Source organism: Vigna unguiculata, chromosome 2, assembly GCF_004118075.2.
Source record: "Vigna unguiculata cultivar IT97K-499-35 chromosome 2, ASM411807v1, whole genome shotgun sequence".
Classification (NCBI taxonomy): Eukaryota; Viridiplantae; Streptophyta; class Magnoliopsida; order Fabales; family Fabaceae; genus Vigna; species Vigna unguiculata.
Genome location: NC_040280.1, coordinates 17,620,010 through 17,633,758, shown reverse-complemented (window position 1 = coordinate 17,633,758; position 13,749 = coordinate 17,620,010).

The window sequence follows — 13,749 nt, the reverse complement described above, 5'->3', positions numbered from 1 at the left end:
TTGTGAGTTTCATTTCCTTTTTTAATGATTGTACTTATTCTTGCTGTTTGAATCTTCAATTTTAATTTTGTTATCATGTGTTGTTCCATTTTCTAGTTTTCCTTTTTGCCGAAACTGAGTTCATGAGTGAGTTTTTAATGGTTGGGATGCATGATTCAATATATTCTTGGATTTAAAGTGTAAGCATGATGAATTCAAGTAGATGCACATTCATCTAAGTTTTCTCAAATGTCTTTTGAGTAGAATCTTGTGCTTAACCAACCAAAATTAACTCATGCTTCTTAGTTTTGTAGAACACACTTATGTAAGACCCGTGAAATTTAATTAATTAATTAATAAATGCGGGTAGTGGGAGCCTTTATGTCATTAGATTCTAAATTGTATGATGCGGAAAAGTACTAGCTCAAATGGTTGAGAGTACTTGATTGTGTGAGAAGACTTGGGTCAAGTCATATGTATGCCAATTATGTGTTATTTAATTATTATTGTTTTAATAATATGATTGAGCATGTTGATTAATGACATAATGGTCGAATTATATTAGTTAACAAAAAAACATGAATTGGCTTAATGGTTATGCATAGATTTGACATTGGCATGGTTGTGAGTTTAAGCCTTGGAAGAACCCAAACTAAACTTTATTTTTGCTTAATTTAGTTTTGGCTTGAATATGAAAGGGTGGAGAAAACCCTAGTGGAGTGGATAGCCAAGGGTGGTTGGAAAAGCAGCCTATAAGTGACCATGAATAGAAATTATAAGCCTTTTAATGATAATTTCGTTTTTGTGTAATTAAGGGTAGTTAACACATCATTAATTGAATTTTTGAGAGAGAAGGAGAGAGTTTTAGTGGTTGATTTCGTTCTACACAATTGGGAGAGTGAGTTCAGAGTGTTTTGATGCTGTGAGAGCGAGCATAGGAGCCAATTGGAGAAAGAACTAAGAAGACATTTGTGTGCAATAGGAGAACCTTGGAAATTCTCAAGTTCAAGCAAGGGAAAACCAGGTTAGGGGAGCTTGAAACGTATTTTGTTATTATTGTATAATGGCATGAACTGTATGATGAATAAATGCATATAAACTGTCTGAAAATCGAGTTTCTGGGATTTTTCCAGAAATCGCCTGGCGGCACAACCCCAGCCGCTAGGCGGCACATATATGTTACACCCAGTTTCTGGGTTTTCGTTGAGCTGCCTGGCAGTGATGAATTTCCGCCAGGCGATACGAGCCTTTTTCATTTCAATCTTTATATTTTTACGTGGTTGGGTAAATTCCACACCGGGAGACAAAGGGTTCCATATATTATTGTAGGTTATTTGGGTGGATTATAGTGTTGAATTACATGAGATGGATGGTTAAAGTGTATGAAATTTCTCTGAGATATAGTTAGAGTTGAAATCCTTGGATTTGATTGAATCATGAACAATGAGATGTAAAGTGATGTGGAAAATGATAATGGATGTATATAGTTTTGAATTTGATTATGATGAGTCAGATTAATGGGAAATTGAGGGGAAACCGAGAGCAAACGAAAACTAGGAAAGAGTTAGGGTTTGCGGGTGCTTGAGTTTCTGGAATGTCTCTAGAATCTTAAGCACCGCTTGGCGGCATGGGTATGGCCGCCAGGCGACGGGCGTTAGACGATATGCTTGGTGTGTGGACTTGTTGTGGAGGCACTGGGGAAAATGATTTGTGAACCCTTGGAGTGTTAAAAGAAATATAGGATAAATTGGATAGAGATTAGTCTAATAGGTAGAGCATGAAATGGAGAGTGCAAGGATGTTAAGCTAGGGGTGTTAGATGCGAATTTAAGGTTATAATAGTTGAGTCAAGGTGCTAAGTCAGGCAAGATCGGATGACAAGGTAGGTTGTTGTATTAAAGGGCAATGCTAGTGGAAGTGGTCTAAGTTAGAGGTGATGTGCAACGATGGTCCTGGCACAAGAACTATATTCAGGGAAATTTTAGAGGTGCATCGCACTAATTAGAGTAGATGATAAGTTAAGTATCAGTGGATCAACAATGGTAGGTCATGAACTTGCAAGGTGCAAACCAAGGACGTCTAAGCATGGGAAATCTTGATTTCAAGTCTAGAAAGGATTTAGTTACTTTGAAGGCTAAATATAAATATTAAATTCAACGCAATTCACTTAGTGAGGTTGCTTGTGAGATTTTGACAACCAACAGAGCATGTGCAAATTGAACTGGGTGCCTAGAAAACCCGAACTGGGTGCCTAGAAAACCCAAACTGCATAGTTACTGGTGCGTCGTCGCCTGGCGACCGGAGGGGCTCCGCCAGGCGATAGATGTAGAACTAGGGGTGATTGGGAGAGTTTGGCGCCTGGCGGTAGTGTGGTCTCCGTCAGGCGGTAGGTGTAGCGACAGTGGTGCAGAGGCACTAGACGCTTGGCAATATGCGTCCCCCACCAGGCGGTCTAGAAGCTGGTAGTGCCTAGCGGTACATGTCCCCCGCCAAGCGATTTTATTGTTGCAGCCTTAGGTTTCTGGATTTCCGAATGCGTGATCTATAAGGATTTTGGTGATGCTTCAAAGGTGGGATTGCTGGTGTTCCTTGAGTTGAGCTCAGAACGTATCCCTTGAGTTGAACTCGGGATAGAGGTTAAGCATGTGGCATTCCTCGAGTTGAGCTCGAAATGGCATCCCTCGAGTTGAGCTCGGGATGACGGATGAACACGAGGAACCCTTGAGTTGAGATCGGGTTGGCGAGTGTTGCCGGTGGGAGTGTGCTGGTTGTTGCCAATACGGATGGGTCTAGAGAGATTGCCCTCCTCAGTAGTTAACTGACGAGTTTGGTAGTCTTAGGACGTTGCGAACTACGTTCGTATTTGGGAACTCCACCTGGCGTTGCGGTGTTTGATCCATAACAATGGTTTCCCGCACGTGCTCTATCGGTTGTGGTCGATAGGTATGGCAGCAAGTCACCTAGAGGTTATCACTAGAACAAGTAGTACACGAAAGCCATGGTTGTGGCCATGTCATAAGGACTCAATTGAGGGAATTCATTTAGTGATTGCATGAAATAAATATAAATGATTTATATTTGTATGTAAATGTAGTTATATGATTTATCTGTTAAGCTCACCCTATCTGCTTGTGGTTGGCGATGATCGTGTGTGTGATACACGTGAGCAGATGATGTTGATGCAGGTGGTGCTGGTGAGACTTAGCCACGGAGCGGGGATAGCATGGGAGTCTTGTTATTTATTATGTTTTGGAAATAAATTGTAAACTCTCATGAGATATTTTGGTTACTATTCTAGTTTTAAACACTATGGTTGTTTTAGATTATTTTGAGTTTTATAATTGGAATTTTGGACTATTCATAGATTTAATAAAGTTTTAAATTTCCTGCGTTTTTGGGAAATAATATTTCATTAAATGCAGTTTAATTATACTTCTTTATTTTATTATTTTTAAATCCATAATATCCAGTCAGGATGTTACAACTTACGCACATATTGTTTCATCCAATTTCATCAGTGAATTCCACGTTCTCGTGTTTCTTATATTCGTTTTTTGTTTCTAATCCAAATGTGATGCCATACGTTATGTATTTCACTCATTTCTGACGTAAATTCGTGATTCATGCATTCAATTTTACATTTACTCACTTGACTGCTAATTTCGTTAGTTAAGGTTCATAAATTTGGGAATTTGAGTTTTACTTAATCATTTTGCATGATTCTTGCTTCTATGTTCAATAGAGATCAATTCAAACCATTTTGCATCATAACATTGTTGTTTCATTCATGCTATAACCATCTGTGACGTTGCCCTATACTTTGCACTCGTGAACTATCACATGCATTCATTCCAAATTTCTACATATATTCTCATAATTCCATTTTCAATAGACTCATTCAGTCTAATTAGTGCACTAAGAACATAATAGGATTATATTGTGTATATTTTCACTGTATTGGTTTATTATGATGCATTAGTTGCTTAGGAATTTCATCAAACACCTTACATGCATCTTAGTTTTCTTAGTAATTTCATCAAACACCTTGTATACATGCATTCTCATACCAATTTCAGTTGGTTTTGGCATTTGTTTTAGTATATTTTAGTAGATTTCCTCTAATTCATAAAAGCTTGTTCAAGAATAATTTAAAATTCAATTGCCTTTCCTAGGATTGGTCATTGGTTGATCACTACACTACATTAGTTCATGAGGAAATCAAGTTTGACTAAATCTTTACATGACTAGAGATTTATCAAGCTTGCAATGATTAATCTAAGGGTTAAATATGTTTTTAGTCCCTAAACTTGGGCACAAAATTAGAATTCTTCTTTATCACAAACTTTGGTAAAAATTGATCTTCAAACTTTAAAAATGAATAATTATAATTCTTCTAACCTAACTTGGTAAAATATTTTGACGTATTAAACATTTAAGGCTGACGATTGAGTTTTTAAATCATTTGACATATTCTAGCCCAAATGCCACCTTGGAACACTATTTAACACGTAAAACAAAAGTTAACTTCATTGGATTAAAAGGACTATATCAATTAATTTTTAAAGTTTGGAGACTAAAATTTATCAAAATTTGGGATAGAGACGAATTCCAATTTTGTATTCTAGTTTAGGAATTAAAAGCGACGTAAGTGGTGATGTTGTATTGGTAGTTGTTATTATAGAGATGACAAGGTAATAATGATGAAAATAATAATTATAGTAACAATAGGGGAAAATGGTATATGTTGTCCAAAATAAGCCATTAATGACACCTTTTGATAATGGTTATTCGAGGACATCAATGAAAAAATACATTGTAGTAATTTTGTAATTAACTTTTACCTTTTGATTATTGGACTTAAAGAATAAAGTCAAATCATGTCTCCTATAAGAGCTTAGAGAAGTTAGTTTTGATATTGATATTTAAAAAATATGGTGTTGAAGATATAATACTTGTTATAACTTACATTGCATGTGTTTGTGAGTGTTGTAGACAAGGTGAACCACAAATGCTTTAGTTTAAATACACAACCTTACCCATAAAACTTGTTTTGAAAGGTTAAAATGTTTTGAAAACGGTTTTAATTTTAGTTTAAACAATTATGTTTTTATATAATCAATTAAATTGTTCTTGATATGTTTGCATAACAAAATAATCGATTATCAGTTTTGATAATGTATTAAAACAGAGAACAAATAAATTACTTTTTAATTGGTCTCTAAGAACAATTAACAAACTTAATCATTGATTATTATGTTGTTGAGTTGTTTCAAAACTAACGAAGAACAAAATAATCAATTAATTATCAATTAAAATAGAGAATGTTTTTCACTTAAATTCACATAATCATGAGAATAATTCATTGAAAACTTAAAATAACTAATTAAATGTATCTCGATCTGTTTCAACATCTTAAAAACTCTATAAATTGAACTTTTCATTCAATATAAAATAACTTTTATCAAACATTACAAAGCTCTATGTTAAATGTTTAGAATGATAGAACTATATTGTTTTCACATAATTTCAAGAGTGCATTCAAGAATCTTTCAAACTCCCTTAGTTTCTCAAAGAATTAAAAAGGTTGTGTATCAGTATTGAAATTTCACTTGTGGTTGTTTCCAATAAGTACTTGGTAACTTCATCTCATTACTAAGTAGTTAGGTTAATACCATATAGTTTCCTCTTGAATTTTCAAGGGTTGTTGGTTGTATTCCTCTTAGTGTGATCAAGGGTAGAATATGTTCCCTTGAGTTTGTCTAGGAGTTAATTTGCTTATTTCCTTTCTTGTATACAATTCACATGTGTTGAGTGTTTGTACTTGAAATATAAAGATAGTGGATTTCAGTTGCCGTCAGGTTTAGTAACTAAGATTGGATGTAGGATCTATTGTGATCTAAACAAATATAAAATTGTGTGTAACCTTTCTCATCATTTCTTAACCTTTTTGTAATGTTCTTGCTGTTTTTATTTTCTTTTGTGGATAATCTTTATCAATCTCAATTCCTCACTTAATTGCATTTATTTATTTTTAATTAAACTTATGTTCAAAGGAGTTTAAAAATGAGTTAATCTTTTCAAGAAAGTTTTACGAAATCAATTCAAAAGAGTTGTAAATAAAAATTCTAGGATTTTTGACAAGAGAACAAGTGAATATCAAAATGACTCAATATACAGATAAAAATAAAGATAAACAAATATGAAATGATAAAAGACCTTTCATTGAATGATTTTACTAGCCTTTCCCAACTAATTCACTCTTTTATAGGCTAACAATTTACAAAATATTTTTCAAAACAATTATCATTACAACCTTCAAAGCATGAATTTCTATAATTTTACTCTCTTCACCACTTGCATTTCATATGTACTCTTATTGGCAAGTGGTTCTCTCAATTTATGCCTTCAATTCAATTTTGTTAGTCATGTTAAAAAGTTACATGAGAACATATACGTATGAAAATCAGTAAGGACTTTTGTTGGCGTGTAATCTGGTCGAGCTATTGAGAAATAATGTTTTCTTTTGAAAATTAGTAATTAGGTTCTCCATTACCTTAACAATCCATCTTGATTCCCTTAAAATGTCTCTACCTTCATCTCATCGACCATTGGTCTGGGTCGACTTGACTTTAACTTCAACCTAGTCTAACTTTAGGGATGAAAATGAGTCGGGCACAAATAATGCTTACTCATTACCCGACCTACAAAAAAAACTTTAACCCGTTATCTATCAAATAATTGTGTATATTTAAAAGAAAATATTTTATAAATTTTTAAAATAAAATCTAAATAAAATTACAAAAAAAATATGAAAAATATAAAATTAAATAAATTAAAAAAAATTAAATTTTAATTAAATTTAACTTAATAAAATATAAATTAAATTTTATTTTTATTTTTTTGCGGGTAACGGATATCCACGAGTACAAGTAGTATGATACTCGCACACAACCCATTTATAAACGGGTATTAAAATACCCGCTACCCATGGGTACTAATTAACTGTCACAGATTTTTGCGGATACCCACATGTACGGGTATTTTTGTCATCCCTATCTAACTTGGTTCAACCATTGGCCTCAGTTGGCTCCACTTGACCTTTGTTTTGAGCCCATTCGTCTTGGTCTTCACCCAGGCAAACACGTATCGGTCCTTTAAGTTGCATATATTATAGTCAAACTTCGACATGAGTCATCTCTGCTAAACCTTGATCATACTCTGGCTCTACTCAACCTTCATCCTATGTTGTCTCAGGTCAAACTTTTTTCAGAACCTACTAGTCTTGACCTTTGACTTTAGCCGACTTGACTCGACCTACAGCCTAGACAATCTCAACTTTACCTTTAGGTTGGGACAACTTAGCTTGACCTTCGCCCGAACAAAAACAGTTCAACCTAGGCACAATTTGACTCGACTCGACCTAGTCCAAATTATCTCTACATGTGTTAGAGTTGACTCAAATCAACTTAGGTTATGCCTTAGCACACTCACTGGCTTTGGCCAACTCAGGTCAGGCTAGGCTCAGGCTGACTTGGCTCGACTTGGCCGATCCAAATCCAATTAAATGGACCCAACTTAAAATGAAAAAATATGGATTTGGATTTAAGAATGATCCATTTAAATGGACTCAGAGTAATGTAGATTTGGATAATCATGAATTAGAAGAATTTGGATCTTTTAGTCACCCTTAAAGAATAACAACAAAGATAAGCAAATGTGAAATAATTAAAGGCCTATTAGAGATCAATTTCACTATCCTTTTCCCATATAATTCACTATTCCATAAGTCACCAAGTTAAGTTTATAGATTACTTAAAGGGAGAACCAAATTCCATTATGAACTTTGTCAAACAACTAACTTTAAGGTCAAGGACTAATAATTGAGTTGGTATTTTCTAGCCTCGTTTCCAATTGTAACTTTTATAACTATTTTTATATAGATCCTAATTTATAAAAGATTTTTCCCAATGTAATTAAATAATGACATCTTGATTTGGTTTATTATTCAAAACAATCATTTGTTAATACCAAACGGTACAAGCAGACCTTATTAGACGAAAGCTCTAAATAGTTTTAATGATAAAAACACACCATAAAGTGATGATAGTAAAATTTGTTATTAATATAACATATTTAGTTTTGTAAATAAAGGCTCTCAAGTTAATGCACTTTTGTTTGTCTAGTGTTAATAAAAAACTAAACAATTACATGATTGGTACGATCCTATACATGAAAGGGTACGATCGTTTTTTTAATTTGATTCTTCCCGTACACAAAAATAAAGAAAATCAGAGAAGAACGCAGAAAAAAGACAATGATGGAGACGCCACAATCAAGCAGATTGATGAGTAAATGAATATTTGCCACAAAAATCTCAATCTTTGATAAGAACCCATGTTTTATAACAAGAACCAAGAGAATCCCTTCCCAATGAATTCAAAAATGATATAATGACTATCAAAAGTGTTTACATATGTTTTTGGTGCAACTATATATAAACTACAAGTGTTTAAGTAACCCTAGAAACCCAAAAGAAAGCCCAAATACATTGGGCCTAAAAAAATCTCAATCTTTTATAAGAACAATTGTTCTATGACAAGAACCAATATAATCCTCTCTCAATGAATTCAAAATTCATATAATGACTAACCCTAGAAATCCAAAAGATAGCCCAAAGACATTAAGCCGCAAAAATAACTCGAAAACGCAGTCTAAAAATGCGAACTCTCACCTAACGAGTGAGGGTGCTCGCCTACCAACAGAAGTTAGAAACAAAATCCCTCGCCTAGCGGACCAAGTCTTTCAACGAGCTTACAAATATAAAGGAAAAGTTACAAACACTTTTTAAGTGCCAAATTATTGTTCAAGTGTGCTGCAAACCATGTTCTTCATTTTCTATGAGTTGCAAGCTTCATGGAGCATCATGAGCTTCAAGGAGATTTATTCTTCCAAGATTTTGGCACTTGAACTTGTCACAAGTCCTTTGCTTGTAATGGCTCCTCCTGAAGTTCTTCTTGTAATGGATCATGAGATGGTCATCTATCAAGGACCTTGTATGTTAACTATTGTCTAATGCCTCTGAGGTCTATTGTAAAGGAATTGAATATGTTTATACAATATGATTTTAAATCAAGATAAATAAAATTTCTTTGGACAATTAGTATGTGAAATAAAGTTCTCAATTTGTATTTGTAATGGATTAAGAGATAGTCATCTGTCATTCCCTCTTTGTTGAAGAGAAATTTTTCTCAAATTTGTACCTACATCAGATGGAGACAAGTCATAAATATTGAAACTAGAATTTATTCCATAATCTTAAGGTAAATAAACAATGTTAGCATTATCATTAAATATCTTAAGAATTTGAAATGGTCCATTTCCCCTCGGTAAGAGTTTAGATTTCATTTTGGAAGGAAACTTCTCCTTCCTAAAGTGAACCTACACCTAATCTCCGGATTCAAACTTGTTTTTTCTCCCTTGGTTAGCCTTAGAAGCCAACATCTCCATCTTCTTTTCTATTTTAGCCTTATCTTCCTTATGGAAGTTCCTAAAAAAAGTAGTTTTGGCAAGACCATCTCTTTTAGTTATAGAATCAACATTAGGCAAAGGAAAAAAATCTATGGGAGTTAGAGGATTGAAACCATAAACTACCTCAAATGGAGACATATGAGTAGTAGAATGAAATACCTTATTATAAGCAAACTCCATATGCAGTAACCAATCCTCCCATTCTCAAATTCTTATTTACAAATCATCTAACGAGTTGAGAAAAAGTTTTATTTACCTCTTCAGTTTGTCCATCCATTTGAGGATGACAAGTTGTAGAGAAGAAAAGCTTTGTATCTAACTACGTCACAACACTTTCCAAAAGTGGATAACAAACTTCACAATTCTATTTAACACAATGCTCCTTGGAATGTCATGTAGTCTCACCACTTCCTTGAAAACTAAGTTGGCCATATAGTTGGCATCATCACTCTTGTGGCAAGGAATGAAGTGAGTCATCTTTGAGAACCTATCAACCACCATAAAAACATAATTTTTTCCTCCTTTGGACCTTATAATGATGTGTTGTTGATGGCTTTGCAGTCAATGCACATCCTCCATGATCCATCCTTCTTAGGAACAAGGATGACAGACATAGCACATGGGTTCAAACTCTCCCTAACCCATCCTTTCTCCATGACTTGTCTTCACTTTCTTTTGTATTTCTTTAGTCTCTTCCAGATTGCTCCTATAGGTTGGCCTATTAGGAAGGGATACATTTCCTTTTAAACAAGAAAAAGTACTTGTTTGTTAGGCCATCATGTGTCATCTTCTATCATATTGCCATGACCTCCCCAACAACAAGTACTCGCCTCTATAGGTACACACCACACACCACCACATTTACGTACTTCCCTATAGAGAAAGCAATATTCTCTTTCTTATCCACCATCAACTTTTCATCTTCACTCAACCACTACAATGCATAAGGACTAGGGTGTATAGATGTTTCCAACCCAAGCTCCTTCGTTAGTCTTCTACTTGCTACATTTGTACAACTTCCTCAATCAATGATGAGTGAGCACACATTTCCCATAATTAAACATCTAGAATGGAAAATATTCTTGCTTTGGGTCTGATCCTCCTCCCTACTCACACTTCCCAACAACATCCTAACCATTAAGAGATCTCCCTCCAAAGGTGGTACCTCACACCTCTTTTCCTCCTCTTCACTACTAGATGGATTAGAAGACTCACTAGATGATAACTCGTGAATGGTCTCCCCACTTTTCAACAACACCATAGTTCGCTTGTTAGGACATCAAGATACTATATGTCCCTTTTCCAAACATTTAAAACATTTGATTGAACTAGAATGTGAAGAAGAAAATGTAGTAGGTTGAGAAGTTATTTTAGCACTTGAATACTCCTTTTCCTTAGGTTTAGTAGTGATAGAAGTAGCTTCCTCCATTTTAAAGTTCTCCTCATCCATCCATAAGGTGGATGATTTCTTGTAGGAGCTCCTTCTCTTGAGCTGTTGGTCCATCTTGGTTGCTTGGTGAATGAGATCCTCCAAAGTTTCATAATGGTGCATCTTCACTACATCTTAAATTTCCCTATTCAATCCATTCAAAAATCTAACCATTGTAGCCAAAGGTGTTTCCTCCACTTCCACTTTCATCAAGGTGACCTCCATCTCTTGAACATACTCTTCAACACTCTTATTCTCTTGTGTAATTCCTTGTAGCTTCTTGAAGATCTCCTTTTTATAATAAGGAGTTATTCTTTGATTTGCCTAATGTCACTTAAAAACTATCTTATTGATACTATCTATATCATATAGGCCTGATGAGGCCGAATACTCCCTAGCTAAGGCAAACAAGCGTAAAACCAAAACTTTGCAAACATAGCCTACAATTAAAAAAGTCGGTTAGTATATGGCTACTAACTACTCCCAAAGCCAGGAACTCACACTAGCAGTGGATCATAAGATAATAATCACAATAAACCATACAAAGAACCGACAACCTAGTGCCCCCTCTCCTCCAAGAGCAGGCTACATATCAACCACTTCAAGCAAACTCAAGGCAACTACTTAACATAAAGATCAATAACTATGAGAAGTAAGCAAATATATTGACAAAACAACGTGGTGACAGACCAATATGTAGGCGTGCAATTCCCATCTCAACATTTTTTAACTTAGTCAAATTCGAGTACACCTTTGACGAAGTTCATAGCAGCATCTAGGCCTACAATGACGGGTTGAAGCCCAAGTGACCTCAATTAGAGGCCCTAAGGCCCAAACCCCAACAACAAAGGCGACTAAAGGTAAGTAAAACAGATAATACAAATAGTATATATATAGGCAGACCCAGATGATTAGAGGTACATAATTCATTAATCACTAATCTTTAAGATTTAACCCTGACAAAGCTTTGTGTTGACTTGAGCGTTAGAGCCCCTTTTTGCAGGTACCCTCACTTGTGACAAAAGAAAGACAAATACTTCATAAGCAACCAAGATTGAGGATATAAAAACCAATACTTCATAAGCTCTATGTTGAGTTGAGCGTTTGAGCTCCTTTTTGTAGGTACTCCCCGCTTGTGACAAAAGAAGGATGAATACTTCATAAGCAACCTAGATTGAGGATTTAGGAACCCATTGTCAAGTTCAGAGATCTTGGCAAGGAACCCCTTGGCAAGGTTCAGAGATCTTCCTTATAGTCAGAGTAGACTACTTCACAAAAAGGATTGAAGCTCAACCGCTAGCAATGATCACGGCCCAACAAGTAAAACAATTTGTTTGGAAGATTATGATATGTTGATATGGGGTACCACACACAATTGTCATGGACAATGGGTGCAAATTCATCAACAAAGAGTTAGCTAAATTCTATTCAAGTCTTAGTATCAAGCAGATCACCAATTCTATCAAATAGCTGCAATGCAATGGCTAAGCAGAAGCCGCCAATAAAGTTATTCTGACAGAACACTAAAAATGGTTAGACTCCCCAAAAGGAAAGTGACCAAAAGAATTATTGGAAATCTTGTGGGCTTACTAGTGTACATCCCAATCATCGATCCATGAATCCTATTTTAGTTTGGTATAACATACAAAAGTTATGATACTAGTGGAGATAGGAGAGCCTTCGGTGCAAAGGCAAACTTATGACGATGACCAAATCATGAAAGCCTCAATACAAGCCTAGACCTCCTTATTGAGCTATGAGAAAAAGCGCAGATCAGGGATATGGCCGCCAAGTAGAGGGTAGCAAGAAAATATAATTCCAAGCTCCAATCGCGCACTTTTGTAAAAAGAGACCTGGTATGGCACATGGCCAACAATGCAATGAAGAAGGACGGCAAGTTCTTTACTAATTAGGAAGGACCATTCAGAGTACGAGAAGATGTCAATAAGGGAAGGTATCAGTTGGAACGTTTATTCGGAGAACCCATACCAAATACATGGAAGGTGACACATTTGAAGTAATACTTTAGTTAAATTATCCGACAGAATAGTTGAACTACTTGTAAAGATTGAACTACTTGTAACCCTTTTTCCCTTACCTGATCTTTTATCCTTAAAGAGGGTTTTGACCAAGAAGGTTTTAACGAGGCACCCCTATCAGTGAATAAGGGTTTTTTATACATACTACAAAATTCCTTATGTCATTACTTTTATATATTACTTCTTTATGTGTTCCCTGTCGCCAACCTAGGCGGTCCTAGTTGAACAAACATTCATCACACATTCCATGTCGCCTACCTAGGCGATTCTGGTTAAACAAACATTCATCATATGTTCCCTATCGCCTTTCTAGGAAGTCCTGATTAAATAAACAAATTTTTTATATGTTCCCTATAGCCTACCTAGGCAGTCCTAGATGAAAAAAATCACCATGCATTTCTTGTCGCCTACCAAGTCGATTATAGTTGAACAAACAAATCCATTACACGCTCTCCACCGAATAACAAAGTGATCTAGGTCGAGCAACAACATTCATTATGTGTTACTTAGGCGATCCTAATTTACAAAAAAATTTACAACTTCAAGCAACGCACATAAAGTAAAGATCATCCCAACTGCATATCAATAAAGCATATAAAGCAACAACAAGACAAATAGCACGCACTAGACCAAATTAATAAATTACATAGTCATATAGTACTAACAACCATCATAGGTACTGATTCAGCTACAAAACAAAAGGTCATCGCAGTTCTTAGCCAAATCCAAAAAATTAAGTACAAATGAAAAGATAATTTTAATCGTGAGATCAAAT